Below are 15,494 nucleotides of genomic sequence, written 5' to 3' on the forward strand. Positions count from 1 at the left end.
ACATCCAAAGCCTCCATAACGCGATTGCTTCTGATGCCTGACCGTGTTGTCGCCTCCGTTTTTCGGTAGCGCATGCCACCTGCTATGCAAGGGGAGGTATGAGCGAGTCCTCGAAAGGTTAGGTGACTGGACCAATTAGCATGCTGTGGTAATAAAGAACTGCCACTAGATGACAAATACTGCGGGGGTCAAAATAATTATGGAACCGATGTCAAAATAATCTGGCTTTCATCCATCACACAAAGTAGTTTGGGAGGGAAAAAGGGCAAGAGTTAAAAAAACAACTGTGCCTCATAATAATGCATGCACACATTCACACACGCACACCAAGCCTTATGCAGGTGTCCTGCATAAGGCTGACCAGCAACAGCCATCGTAGGATATAAACAGCAGACGGGCTGGGCTGGCCTGAAGCAACTCAAACTGTGAAGACAAGATGAGTGGATGCAAGATGGATGGAAATACACAACGATGAGAGAAAATAAATAAATTACCACATGCTCATGGTGGAGACTGGAGAGAGATAAGTGGTGAAACAAAGAGAGAGGGGGAGAGAGGACGTGAAAAAAGTAAAGCCCAGATGGCATCATACAGAATAATAAAATAATATAAAAAGATTCAGGAAGGCATGGCAGAGAAAAGTCATGTTTGGTTACGGAGGAGTGAGGGGCTAACTCCGGCTTGTTTTCCAATGATTAGGCATGTTTGCTTTCAAGTGGGAACTACACAAATAGATACATGAATAACACACAGTGTGGGAAAGGGCGTTTTTGACCCACTGTTGAAACAATAAAAAACATTCCAGTGAAGTATCTGATAATAAGACCTTAATTCCCAACTGGGAAACCTAAATTCCAGGTGAAGGAAAATACTTAATCTTTTTGGGGGTACCATTACACAAGGTAGGTAAAATATGATAAATTATCCATCTCTTTGAAGCACCTCAAATCAAATAATGTGAGTTTGCGCACACACAAAAAAATCTTCGGAAACCAATATATCAATATTATTCTGCATTCTTCTTCATTTTGGCCACAACTTCAAATAGCAGTCACAACAGCAAACCAAAAGGACGGCCCTCTTAAAGTATGCACAGGGAAACATAAAAAAACATGCGTCTTTTCCTGCCGTTCAGGATAGGTTTTTATTGGGGCTTTAGATAACTCTATTATTTCTGCAGTCTCTCAGTCTCAGCGAGTGTGCTCTGTTGAGTGCTGACATTGCTCAATGAATGGGAAAATAATCTTTACCGACGTTCTGAGCTCTCTGAGTGGCCCTGGGAGTTTGTGCTCGCACGGCTTATAACATCAGTAAAGATACCCCATTCCTTCAAATAACAGCACAATCCACTACAGATACTGTAGTTCAGCCCTGAGGTGAGGTTGGTGATGAGTAATAATTTCAGAAGCATTACGAGAATGCAAACTAAATCTAAATTATAATGCGATAACCCCGCCGCAACGTCACCATGCCGGCTCAATGAGCAAAACCCTGCAGCCCACGCAAAGGCAGTAGGTTAAGTAATATGCAACCGACAATTTCGCCTATATGACTGTGTGATGTATGTCTCCCATGACACCATAAAGGCAAACCCACGTTAACAGTCCACACCCAGCGTTGGGGCGTTTGCCTGCCTTGATCTCCTACAATCAAGGTTCCTGTTCGGCCCCTTGGGGACCGTCATGGGTGGCCTAAGCCCAGAGGAGAGATAAGGGCTTTGGAGTACATCCAAACAACTACAACAGGAATAAATATGGCAAGATGCTTTTGGTTCTCTTGATCAAACAAAAAGGACAGTTAAGTACACCGGCTACCTTTGTGCCTGTTTTGGAAAACATTCTGATGATGAGAGCTGGAAGCTCTTTGAGTTTTAGCTCGGAATTATTCTCTCCCTTTGTGTCTCCCTCCCTTTTGCACACACACACATTGTTTGATTAAAATGCGTGCGGTGGGAGGAATTCACAACTCCTGTGCAATCAGCTGAGTTAGGTCAGGAGAAGGGAGGTCGAAGGACATGGAGAGGTGGAGATGGGAGAACAGGGTTTCAGATTATTAAAACACATTGTTACTGATTAGATGCTGGCTGCATGCCCCCCCCCCCCCCCCCCCCCCACTGAGGCACCCGAAGGAGAAGCAGGGGCCATTAAAAAAGAGAAAGCTGTCTCCGGACATCAAGCGCAGGGTGCTGAAGGCAAACGATAACAATGCAGTCTCTGGCTGTCTCTGACATTAAGACTATGAATGCTGATGTCAACCCAGTGAGAATTTGAGATAGTCAAGGAGGAGTGTGTGTGCGTGCATGCGTGCACGTGTGTGATATTTTATTTTTTTAATTGCTCTATAGTTGGCTGATTAATTGGGTCACTCAATCTCTCCTTCATACAGTATCTGGGTCAAGGATAAAAACAGGATTTGCAAATCACCTTTTCATTTTAAACAGCTTGGGAGCAACAGAAAAGATAAAGAGCAGGTAAAGTTGTACCTCAGTGAAAAATACAAACACTGTATTAAGTATACTTTCATAATATATACTTGCCAGGTCTAGATCGTTTTTTTTTTTTTTCCCGCTATCTGCCGTGTTTGTTTGTGAATAGTATGTGATCTTTTCTGGAGAGGTGTTGTTAGCAAACAAAAGCACGCCGGCGGAATAAGTGTAAGAGCGGAGGCAGAAACGACTTTTCATTCCCTACTGCTGTATATCTTGCTGGTTATACAGGTCACATCAGTCTCTACACACATCTCTGCTTTCTCTCACTTGCCTCTCTTATCTCACTCATCCTCGTCATTCTCCGCTGCTCCCGTTAAGTACAATCTCCTCTCTCTGCTCCTCCTCCTCTCTACACCTTCCGATGCCTCCATTTCATCCAACTCATTCTGTTCTTTCTCTATCTCCACCCTGAGATTATTACCGTGGAAGACGAGAGACTATCTACAACCCCCAACACCCCTCCAATAGGTCAACATCCCCCCAGAGCATGCTCCCCCATCGCCATAACAACGAGCTGACGAATATTTCTTCCAGGAATGTTTGCTATGGGAGGGCTGTCTTGGTGTCTCACTCCATCCCTTCAAATGAATGCTTGGGTTGAATGTTGCTTTATTTTCCACCCTTCCCCCCATTTACCTGTCTTTTTCATCAGTGTTCTTCATCTCCCCATCTACAGTACCTCTGTCCTTGTCCCGCTATTCCTGACAGGACCGCCCATATGTTTTGACGTCACCAAAACCAAGAGAAAACAATGGCTACCCCATACTAGACAAGTACTGCTCCATGGTCTCTCTCCTCCGAGTTTCAGATACGAGAATCCCGCTGCGAATCATACACAAGGTTTAATGAAGGTTATTAGTTGTGAAACGCTGCTCAACGGCTCCCTGAGGGCATGAGTGTCTGTCACCTGCAATGCATTACAGAGAGCCAGAGACTCAATTTACTTGCCTGATAACACAAGCATTTAGCCGTGCATCTGCTTCAGTCCTCTGGGCCTGGGGCGAAAATAGGAAAATTGGCCCAATGGCTCCCCCTTCCAATTCTGTTCCTCCCCAGAGATACTTTAGCCTGCTCTTCTGAGACAAAAGTAATGTTCTCCTTGTTGGGTAATCTCAAGGGCATTCTTCCAATAACCCATGTTTTTCTCTCTCAATAATGTTGCACCTGGATTGTTCTAAACTTTCTCTGGCTAGAACATGACAAATAGTTAAGGCTGCCAAAGAGAGGGAATTGCAGTCCTAAGCAATGTTCTGTGACCTTACGGTTATTATTCTCACTCCCTTATTGTTGAACCCCTGGGGACAGCTCACTCCTTCCACAACCTGCCTATAGTGCCGTCTCTATCCAGGGAACTGTAACTATGTGCATTCAAAGCTTTTCAGAACTGCACACCTTGTCAGGAGTCCAGGAGCAGTTAACCTCCCAACAGCAGTTGCTCCGGGGATCCACTGTCACTTCGCATATTAACTCGACTACTTCTTCGCTGATTTAGCCAAGCTCTTAGGAACTCCGCTAACTGCGTCCACATCATTATGATTTACAATTTCCTTTTTCTATTTGTTGCAGGTAATTGTTGAGAAGTCACAATGTCCTTTCAGATCGCTAATTTGGCAAACCTAATTGGGTTGCTTAGATAACAAGACACCTCTGCTAATGAGGCGAGTTCTGACAAATGATAATTAAAGCAGAAAGTGAATACCAGAAGCCCAGCTACAGTAGCAGCGCTACCTCTTCATATCATTTGGGGCGTCACGGGTGAAGCGCTGACCGGATTCAACCACCGTCTCGAATAAACTGGAGGTGGAGGCGAGTGCTCAATTGTAACAAACATGCCATCACGGTTTGTTGACAGCCACTGACGTGATTGACAATGTTAGGCCACCAGAGGTGGGGGGGGGGGGGGGGGAACAACCCAATTGGCTGGAACAACCCATCATCGGAGAACACGGAAACGTGGATACATTTTAACAGGGCATAATGGCGTGTGGCAATCAACGGAGAAATGGGGAGACTTGGTAAAATATGTGTGATGATGACAAGGCAGTCTGCCTTTGTTATTATCTAACAATAAAGCATGCATACATAAACATGAATACGCACGCACGCACGCACACACAGACGACAGTCACATTCTGTTTGTACAGTTTGTGTCAATCGTTTTCCTGATAAAATCCCCATCCATCTCCCTCCTCTAGTGAGTCTCTCTGCGCTGCTGAGGACAAATTAAGTTGTCCATATAACTGACGAGAAAACAACAGCAGTGTGAAATAATAACAATCACTGAGAACACACTCAAGACTCAGAATACGCGGTTATACTGTAGAACAGCCGAAATGGCCATGTGAAATGAAATATACGTTTTTGTAAATACTGTAGTACGCGCACGCGCACGCACGCACACACACACACACACACACACACACACACACACACACACACACACACACACACACACACACACACACACACACACACACACACACACACACACACACACACACACCACTTCATTAGAAACCTTCACCTTCCAATCATATCAAAACCAGAGAGGAAAGGTCACACAGTAGCTTTGATCTTTCAGCACGAACTTCTGCACCATAGGGGGGTATATTGAAATGAATCTGCAGGAGGGAGAGAATTAGAGGAGAGAGAGAGAGAGAGAGAGAGAGAGAGAGAGAGAGAGAGAGAGAGAGAGAGAGAGAGAGAATTAGAGAGGAGAGAGCGAGAAAAGATCAAAGAGAGTAAGTGAGTAAGAGAACAATTTGAAAAAGCTGACATTTCCTTTTTTTGGTACGGTGACTCATGTGGTGAGGGTCGACATGGAGACAGACACACACCTCTCTTCAAAAGGGCATTTAAAGTCAGAGATCCATGCTGATCTCAATGATCTGTTTGCACTTTTACCCTCCTTTTCTCTCGTTGCTCTGAGCTCATCAAATCAAACAAACGTATGTACTGTATGGCTATGTGCTGACTGAGAGCTAGGGAGAGGGGAGTCCTAGGAACAGGCACTTCCGAAGGCTCTATGGAGAACAGCAAACTCAATTAGTCTAATTAGACCCAGCGAGAATGAACAGAGTGAGTGGTACAGAGAGACGGTGTATAAGGGTGAAGAATCCAGAAGGTGTGTGGGTGTGAGACGTGTCTTTCTGTTTCTGGGCGTGAGCTACATTAATCTTTATGTGGGCTATCTAACGCAAGCTAATAAACAATCAACAGCCATTTGTTTCCACCAGTGACAGGCAGGAAAGATGGAAAATTATATACTGTATGTATGTATGTATATGTATGTATGTATGTATGTATGTATGTATGTATGTATGTATACAAATATACACATATACTGTATCATCTAAAAATAATAAGACAAAAAGAATTACGAGAAACCCTAGAAGGGTTTTCTGCTAATGCGGGCCTATGCGTCATCTACAACAGCTCTGTACAGCTAATGTAGATGAGAAGGGGTAGGTAGGGCAAACACACACATACACACACAGACACTGGGCCAGCTCCGCTGAGACTTTGGCTGACACTTCTGAAATGGCACTTTCTGTTTCAGTTGCTCGCTCTCTCTCTCTCTCTCTCTCTCTCGCACACACACAAATGCAAAGATGGAAAATGATGTAAGGAGACATGCTATGGTATCTAAAGCACACAGATGGATGAAAAGCCACACAGTGTGTCTCTTTCATGAAATGTGCCTACATTATGCCTGCCTGGGGAGGCCTGTATGTGTGTGTGTGCGTGCGTGCGTGCGTGCGTGCGTGCGTGTGTGTCACAAACAATGAGTTAAATCCACAGCTAAGTGACAGGCCCATACTTTACGACAGCTACTGTAGAATTGACAGAGAAATAATGAAGTGTGAGAATTCTGTGAGAATGGAGTGCTAAAGTAGGCAATTTTCTATTCAATAGCCAATCATGAATGTGTTTCATAATCATTCATTTTGTGCATTGTTTATCTCTTTGGCCAAGATGTGGTTATTCTCAAGGTAGACAAACACACAACACCAGCATTGTGGGCGAATATCCCAGAAGCTGGGCAAACACACATAAGCTTTTAAGTGTACCGGCAGGCTCTATTGTAGTCTTATACAAATGATGTACTTGTACTGTATCTCATCATTGTTCTTATTGCTGGCCATAAATTAGGAACAACAAACATACTGGATCATGGCCACTTTAATGGAATTTTGGCAGAAATGAATAACGCTGAGTTTATGTTTGCTTTCCAAATTCGCTTTTTGTGATATTGTTTAGAATAATGTTGACAAGTTGCACATAGACTACATTGGTGGTTCTATTGACAAGCTTGTTTTCATGTATAATGACAAACAAATACACACTTCTATGACCCCTTAAACGTCTACAACAAAACTGCCATTTGATGGGTGACTGCGACAGTGTGTAATTCTTTTCAATCGAAGTCGAACCCAGTTAATTCTTTTCCCCCCCGTTAAGGTTAAACACTGATTGATCACAACAAAATTGCATCGGACTCTGTGTGCAATAGCAGGCTGTAGTTTTAAGCTTAGTTTATTTATCCAAAGAATGTGTTTTTATAGCAGTAATATATATCACGTTCAAGCCGTTAACCACAGGCTTGAATATTGAGTATTTAAGTGGGGGACAAGAATCACTGATGTCGTAGTAATATAAATACTCCTCCATATGTATTCGCTGACCACTTTGCCATTACTCTGGGTGATGTTGAGTGGTGGAAAAAGTACTCACATTTATTACTTAAGTAAAAGTATCAATACTGCAATGTAGAAATACAAGTTAAAGTACTGAATTCAATATTCGGCCGAGTGTGAAAAACACATAACTGAACACTGACTGGATAATTGCTCCTTTAGAAAGACTTACAGCAATATACCGGTAGCAATGTTTCGACATTACCACGTTTCGACATTACCACGTAACGTGGTGTAGCACTGATATAACCATCCATCATCCATCGCAATATCTATCTCACTTGGGCCAGTAGTTCATCCATTTCCTGCATTTTATTGCTACAATAGCTTTCAAATCTACTTGGTCTCTATCCCTGCCTGATTATCTCTTTAGTCAAGTTTTTCAGATGTAACTCAGTTTCCCTCTGTCTCTCTCCTTACATTATGTCCTGACTCTCTTATTCATGAAACCCATTCATCCAAAAGGTTCAATGATCAGAATATTGCACAAAAACAACATTACATTTGCAAATGCCATAAAAGTCAGGCAAGTACCTACAGGTAAACAAACAAATTGAAACATTAGTGTAAAGGGAAGACACACAGGCCATAAGCACTGGTACAGTTGCACAGTATGAGTATAATTACCATGGAGCAAATGCTAATGTCTATAAACTTACAGCAAGCATACAATCTCTGTCTGGGAAAAGGCATTTGGTTACAGAGCACTGAGCGCAGTCAAGTTAGATATTAGAGTTGATATAACAAAGCACAAAGATAGATTACAGTAGAGTACAGCAGTACAGAGAGGGGCTGATATTTTCTTTTTGTGATAGGAATTCAGAAAAGTACATGGGCACGCGCGTACAAACTCGCACGTGCAGCAGATCTCTATCGGCCTCCTTTTTCATCTGTCAGCATTGCCTTTGATCTCCGGCTCGATGGGGAAAAAACACTGAAGACTAGAGATGGAAACAGCAAAACCTGGCTGATTAGCCTGAAGCTGAATCAATGTAAAGCGTGAAATCCACAGTCGCTCTGAATAAAACACTTGAACGTATTTATTTACAACGTGAATGTTGGCCCATACCACGCACGTATTCACCAGCAAAGACCAAGAGGTCAGAAATTCATTGAGAGCAGATACAGTACATTCACCATTGCTCCAATCACTGATACAGAAGGGGGGGATTCTGTGCATACAGAGTGGCACTGCAACTATAGTAGTATTATACAACATACTGTACAGCATGCAAACCCACAGCTGTCCAAGTGCAGAGGGCCAAGCAAGACCTTAAATCTCGCTTGGTTTTTGGTAATTTCCCAAATCCCTGTGTGTTAACTCACTCTTTTTCTGAATCTGGTTTGCGTTGCATAATCGCAGTACTGCCATGACAACTGCATTTCCCCCGTGGGATCAATAAAGGTCTACTGTATCGATTATGACCTGCAGACAAAAAGGTACTGCAACGCAAATCAGAGTCCTGCGCAGGTCCAATTTTGACAACCTGCGCCCGCCCCGCCCGTCATTATCACATAAACGCCAGGTCGGCTGCCACTCTTCATTCTTAGCCTTTTAAACCACCCTTGCTATGATGAGAAAAGTGCTGTATGCATGCCATGGTTCTGTCCTGCTGCACTGTGTGCGCTCTTGTGACGTTGTTTAGGCAGTCTGATTTTCACTGTAAAATGACGCCCGCCCGTGTTTAGTCGTGCACCGCCCGTCCCCGCAGCCGTGAATTTATAATAGCATATATTCCGCCTGTTTTCACCCGTCAAACACGGGTACCCGCGGGCCCCGACCCATCGCAGGACTCTGACACAAATCACCACTTTAACTCATGCGTTCCTATTTTGGGCACGACGGCATTATAGGTGACAATTCTCTGAAATAGCCTACACAGTATGCTTTAATTTATACACGTCACATGCCCGTGTTGTGCTGTTAAAATAGCACATCCTGAAGCTCACAAGGCTACGTGTTATGAGCTTGTAGATCAGCTATTTTCATAGTGACAGTGTTTCATGGCTTAACAAAAGTGGTTAACAAAACAGGTAGCACAGATCACTTTTTCAGATTTTACATTCACACAGATGTAATAGATGTTTATAACCTAGAAGTAAGAACTTGTTCTCTTCCTTGATGATCTTTTCTTGTTGTACAGGTATACGTTTTATTATTAATACCGCTACAATGTCTGAGGAACCAGAACAACATATCTATCCTCTTATGTACCTGTACACAAGATAAAAAAAACTTGATGCAATGATTTGTAGACTGGCTATCGCATGGCAGGGTCCGCCGGCTTAAGTGCTTAACAAGAACAGGCATAGCGGTAGCCAATTATGTTGTGTTTTTGCAGCCTTCCAACATCTGGGCTTAGAGAGCAGCTTTGGCGGTTTCACAGAGATGTCCGGTCCAGCCTGTAACACAGCTCATTGTCACCACAACGCTAATCCTCCATTTACACCCAGAGCTTGGCTCCACTCAGCCGTACCTACCATCCCTTTACAATAAAACAGACACACACACACACACACACACACACACACACACACACACACACACACACACACACACACACACACACACACACACACACACACACACACACACACACACACACACACACACACACACACACACACAGCACCTCACAATTACTCTCTATGACGGCCTCCTTCGCAGAGCAATACAATAAACGTCAATGTACCATGAAATATGATATGGATACATTCATCACGGTTAGTTAAACAACCTTTCTTTTCTTTTTTTCAATAACTATCAAATAGTTGTAAGAGTTTTCCAGGTATGTATATACCAATACTGTACATGTTATGCTTCATTTGAAGGGGTTGTTCCTCATTCAAGTGAACCATGCGGATTACTTGCTACATTACAGTAAGTTTGTCATCAATTTCACACATCATTTGAACACATTATCTAATCGTTTAACCCAATGCCATGGCTACTGTAATTTGAAGAAAATGAATGACTACTGTAATTTGAAGAGAATGTAAACAGGGTGAAGGGCAATGGACTTACATTGCATTACTCTTTAACCACTTAAGCCATATATACTGTACTTCATCGTACGCCAAAGGGTGAAAATACCATCTAAAAGCTAACAATGCGCCACATCGCAAAGCATTGTGAGCTTGTAGATCAGCACCATTCTTTTTTTTTGGTTTGTTTTTTAAGATATTTTTGGGGCTTTTTGCCTATTGATAGTACAGTAGGTAGACAGGAAATTGGGGGGAGAGATGGGGAGTTCAGCAAAGGCTGTCGGGATCTAACCCGCGACATGCTGTCAGGCTATCTGGTATGCGCTTAGACCGCTAGACCAGCATGCGCCCCAGATGTAAAACCTGGGAAAATAACCTGGGAAGCAGCTTTTTTGTGAGAGGTGAGGTTCATCACAAGGATCGAATAATGCTACGCAAGTACTGCCTGCCACGCCAATGACCTTAATGGAACAAACATTACCTTTTAATAGTCACCTACTCTTGTCCCAATGTTCACAATGTCCTAATGCACACACTGAACATCATCTCTAATCTCTAATAGTATGTAAAGCAGAGTGCAGATGCTGGAGTGCAACTGAAAATGCCCTCAGTCCATAAGCTCATCTTCCCTGAGTGCTAGTTAGGGTTGGCAAAATACGCCACACGGAAATGGAGCCTCTAACTACAGTTCATCATGTACGCTGCTTGTCTCCATACCATACTAATCCTTTGAAATAGCAATATCCCCTTTAATGAATAATAAAATATATGGCGGGGTCTGTGCACTATTATGCAGATCCTCCTGTTAAGTGGTAGTAATATCTGCCTAGGGGTGAATGGGAGGTGACTGCCATTTTAATTTTCAATGATTTGAATCCATTCAGCAGTTATGGGTTATGAGTGGTGTCAGCAGGTTTATGCCTCTCCCCCTGTCCCTCTATGTATAGAAAAAGTGCATGTGGCACTCAAGCTCAATGTTTTACTTTATTAATATAATTGGTACTGTAGTCCGTACAGTACCAATCCGTAGACTAATACGAACATGGACAGTCACAGTACAGCAGGATTCCATGTACTGGGGGACCAGGGGAAAATGCATGCTTTAGATATTTTTAATTTATTTTTAATTTTTTTTAGGTATTGAAGATTTTTATTGCCGGTAGGGATATGTTTTATAGAAAAATATTCGGTGACTACTTGAAAAGGAAAAACTAAAAATAGCTGGAGGTGGCAAGTAGTTTGGTTATGGAGCACTTGGTTCCTAAGTGCTCCAAAAACAGTGCTTCCGGTTTGGGGCCGGAACCGGAAACAGATATGCTTTTTCGGGGGGCAGGACAACATGTTCCTCTGTGTCAATCTCTCCTCCGTTCACTTCCTCGTTAGACAACGCTGGAGCTGCTGCAGAAAATGTGGGCTTGGATTTTACTGGGGGGGTTTTGCTCACGAGCGGACCACGACATGCGCACGGATCGTGCACAGTTGTGCACGATGGACACACACGCGCCCACGTTAAAAGGAAAGTAACTCGCCAACCTCGAAAGTCGGAAGTTTTTTAATGCCAGTAAATTAGTTAAATAAGACAACAAAATCAGTGATTTAAGTGAGAAAGAAAGGTTTCTGTCAGCCATGCCTCCCTTTTGCCCAGAAGGTAGGATATTATGAGATTGCTTCTCATTGGGAAGTCCAACGGGAGCTATTACGACAACCTCTCTTTGTGAGGTTATTGCGGTTGAGTGAAGAGTCACAAAGAAGAATAAATCAAACAAAGCCTAGTCAGTAAAGTGTTCAAATTTAAGTCTGAGACTTGAAGGTCCACACACACACACACACACACACACACACACACACACACACACACACACACACACACACACACACACACACACACACACACACACACACACACACACACACACACACACACACACACACACACACACACACACACACACACACAGGGGCGTAAACATAGTCTCGACCAAAGGAAGGGAGACAATCAATCAAAGCTACCGTAAATGTGTTCTGTTGAGACCATTTGCGCTCAACAGCCAATTTCCAATTCCGAAACTTTAAAATGAGACCGTTTATTATACTGTAACTTTGTAATGGCTTGCCTTTTTCAAGTTTCCATTACTCCAGGTCTTCTTCCATTTATTTCCATTACTCACCTCCCCCACCCCATCACTCCCCACTCCTTCCACCTGTCTCATCATAAACCCTACTTGGAGGCCAACAGAGGGATGTGATGTACCCATCATACCTCTCAGTTAGTCCACTTAACCCTGACTGGCAGAGCTGTGATGGAGTAATTGGCTCAACTTAAAGACCCATCTCTTCTAAATCACCATACGGGATGTTCTTTGCACACACACACATAAGCCTGTACATCTCCTTGGATCATCTATCATTCACTGTTCCCCAACTTTTGCAACGTTGCGTATCCCACCCTGCACCGCAGACATGCCAGGATGCACCAAGGTTACAATACTGATGCAATACAACTGTCAGGATCATACGTGAGTGATCGTGCAAGTGCAAAATCAGCAGCCACACACGGATATCCAGCAGCACACACATGAATGCATGTGCTTATCTGATACAAAAAGCTGGGCTAAATGCAAATGAATTGGTCTCTTCCTCGCAGTCTGGTCTCGATCAATACACCAACTAAAAACAACAAACAGGTGAGATAAAAGCATTTAAAAACGGGTAATGAGACTGATAAGACTGGACAATTTCAACATGGTCTTCCACATACTCAGCTCGGCACAGAGCTGTTGAAATGGCATACAGTACCAAGACCAATTTAACATGCTCCCTTTCCTACAGACTAATCGATTGGTCCTAGCAGGTGGTGTATATTATTACGGTATAATACGCCGGCAAGATGTGCAATCACCCAACCCAGGAAAACCGCCTCATGTATTTTCAGATAGTCTGTGAACGGAATCAGTAAGACTCCCTAATCGGGAGATAAGCGACCATCACATCGCATACACAAATTTTAGAAGGCGATCGTAGCCAATCAGGAAGGAATATGGGAAATGGAACAGATCCATGTTGATGACATGACTTTAGATATACTGTGTACCGCTTTGTGTGATTTCAGGCCAAACTCTGCAGGAGCAGTGTCCAAAAATGTGTTTTGCAAAAAAACGGCCTGATGGTGGCGCTAGAGGAGGGCCGTGTGAGAAATCAGGGGCGGAGGTTGTGATTTGCCATCCAAGGAGTGTGTGTGCAAAGTTTGGCATCGATAGGGCCAACGGTGGCAGAGATAAGAGTAGGGCAAAAGTGTGACATGACGGACAGCCGGTAGAGCTTTTCATAGTACTGTAACTTGCGACCTGACGGTTGCAATTACACCATGAATTTTAGTATTTTTGTCAGCCTGTCATGACGGTAGCCATAATAGATTTTATATCACTAGGCCGATGCCCATTGGGAATGTGCATCTTCAAGGATAATGAAATTCTAAATGATAGGAGCAAAGCGAGAGGAACTACTCGTTTAGGGAGGTTTTAGGAGGAAGAGATGAACAGAAAACTTTCTTTCAGAGGATTAAATTATACCAGGGGACACGTGGGCAAGGACTTTAACATCTGTGCCAGTCAACTGAAAAAGCCCTCTCTCTGTCTCTCTCTCTCCCTCTCTCTCTCTCATTTGTATAGTTTCTAAAAATGGATGAGAAATAGGCTCACGTCCAACTGTAGAAAATGTATGTCTTCTTTGGATTCATCTGCTATTAATAATCCGTGCGTGATGAGACAATTTTATAGCGGTTTATCTCTTTAGAGAGAGAGAAAAAAAAGGTCACGCATAGGCAGAATGATAGATGACTGCCTCAACCTTCAGCATCACTGGGAAATGTGAAATACCTTCGGCTTAAATCAATTCATATTACTTTTTATACACAATGACAGTGTGAGTGAGAATTATCTATTGAAACAGCAGCATGTAATAGAGGCAGAAAGAAAATGACAGGGTGACAGCCAGTTTAAAATGAATAAAAACACTAATACTATACTGTATATAGGATAATCTATATGGCTATTAATGATCAATACCCATTGAGTGTGTACAGTATATTATATGTATACACTACACATGTGTCTTGTTTAACAGGGATAAAGTGGATACAAGAAAAAACTATGTGGAAGAATCATGCAACATATCCGCAGTATGATATTATAATACCTCATACATGGTAATAGCCAAGAGCTTTTTTTATTACTTGATTGTTATTTTCTTGGACAACATCCCCTGCGGCTTCTATTTTCATCTCTTGAAATAGTGCATTTAACTGCGTTTTGTCCGTAGGCAAGATTTCAGTGTCATGCTGGGGGCATGGTAGTGGTTGGTTACTATTGCTTATTTCCATGAAATATAAATGACATAATAAACACACACACACACACACACACACACACACACACACACACACACACACACACACACACACACACACACACACACACACACACACACACACACACACACACACACACACACACACACACACACACACACACACACAGAGTACACACACAGAGTACACTTAAAGGACCACTTAACCTTTTTTATGTTCTGTCATTTGGGGCAAATGGCTGCAACAGGACAGGCTTATTTGGAAAGACATTAAACCTAACGTAGGTCTATTTCTACACTGAATTGCTTTGTCAATTGGTTTTGTACAATATTATATAGTATGGGTAAAATGTGGCCTTCTTCTTCTCTTCTTGTACCAGCTGCTAACTTTGTTTGGAAAAAGTATTAGAAGGTAGGCTATGAGAAGGGGGGCAGAGGTAGATAATTAACACATCACTTGCCGCAGACGAGAGATAACAGTGTTTTGACGCTGCGCTGTTTGCTAGCCTATGGGACACAATTTTACTATTCATTTATTTTTTAGGGCATGTCGCCCGATGTCATGATGTAAACAGAAAGAAAGCAGCCCTTGGTGAAAAAACACTCTAAATCCTGGTAGTCAATGCGTTAAAGGGGAAGGAAGGGGATAATAGTTTAACACAGTTTTTTTCTCATGTCAAATAGTTTCTCTTTGTTCTTATTTTTTTTAATCTAGTGAGTGGTGCTGGGTTGGCAGGCAATGTTATAGATCAGTGCGTTGTTTGGTTTGGATTTAACATCCCTTTGATGTGGAGTTATGGTGGGCTGATTATTTCTTTTCATCCCTTATTTATTATCTTGGAGTACTGCTGTATTGTTTCTATTCTTAATCTATAATTTATCACTACTATATGTGGCCATGTTATTTAGCAAGTGGATTCCGGGCATACAATTGTTATGATGATAGTCAGGGGGCTTTG

At 42.7% G+C, this 15,494-nt stretch overlaps 1 protein-coding gene across 4 annotated transcripts in view; it reads right to left on the reverse strand.

The window, feature by feature from the left end:
- The window catches only part of utrn (utrophin), a 274,917-nt gene that overhangs the window by 122,417 nt on the left and 137,006 nt on the right, over positions 1-15,494 (reverse strand). The window lies entirely within an intron of this gene.

The sequence above is a fragment of the Nannobrachium achirus genome (genome assembly GCF_963921795.1).
Source record: "Nannobrachium achirus genome assembly, chromosome: 16".
In the NCBI taxonomy this organism is placed as follows: Eukaryota; Metazoa; Chordata; class Actinopteri; order Myctophiformes; family Myctophidae; genus Nannobrachium; species Nannobrachium achirus.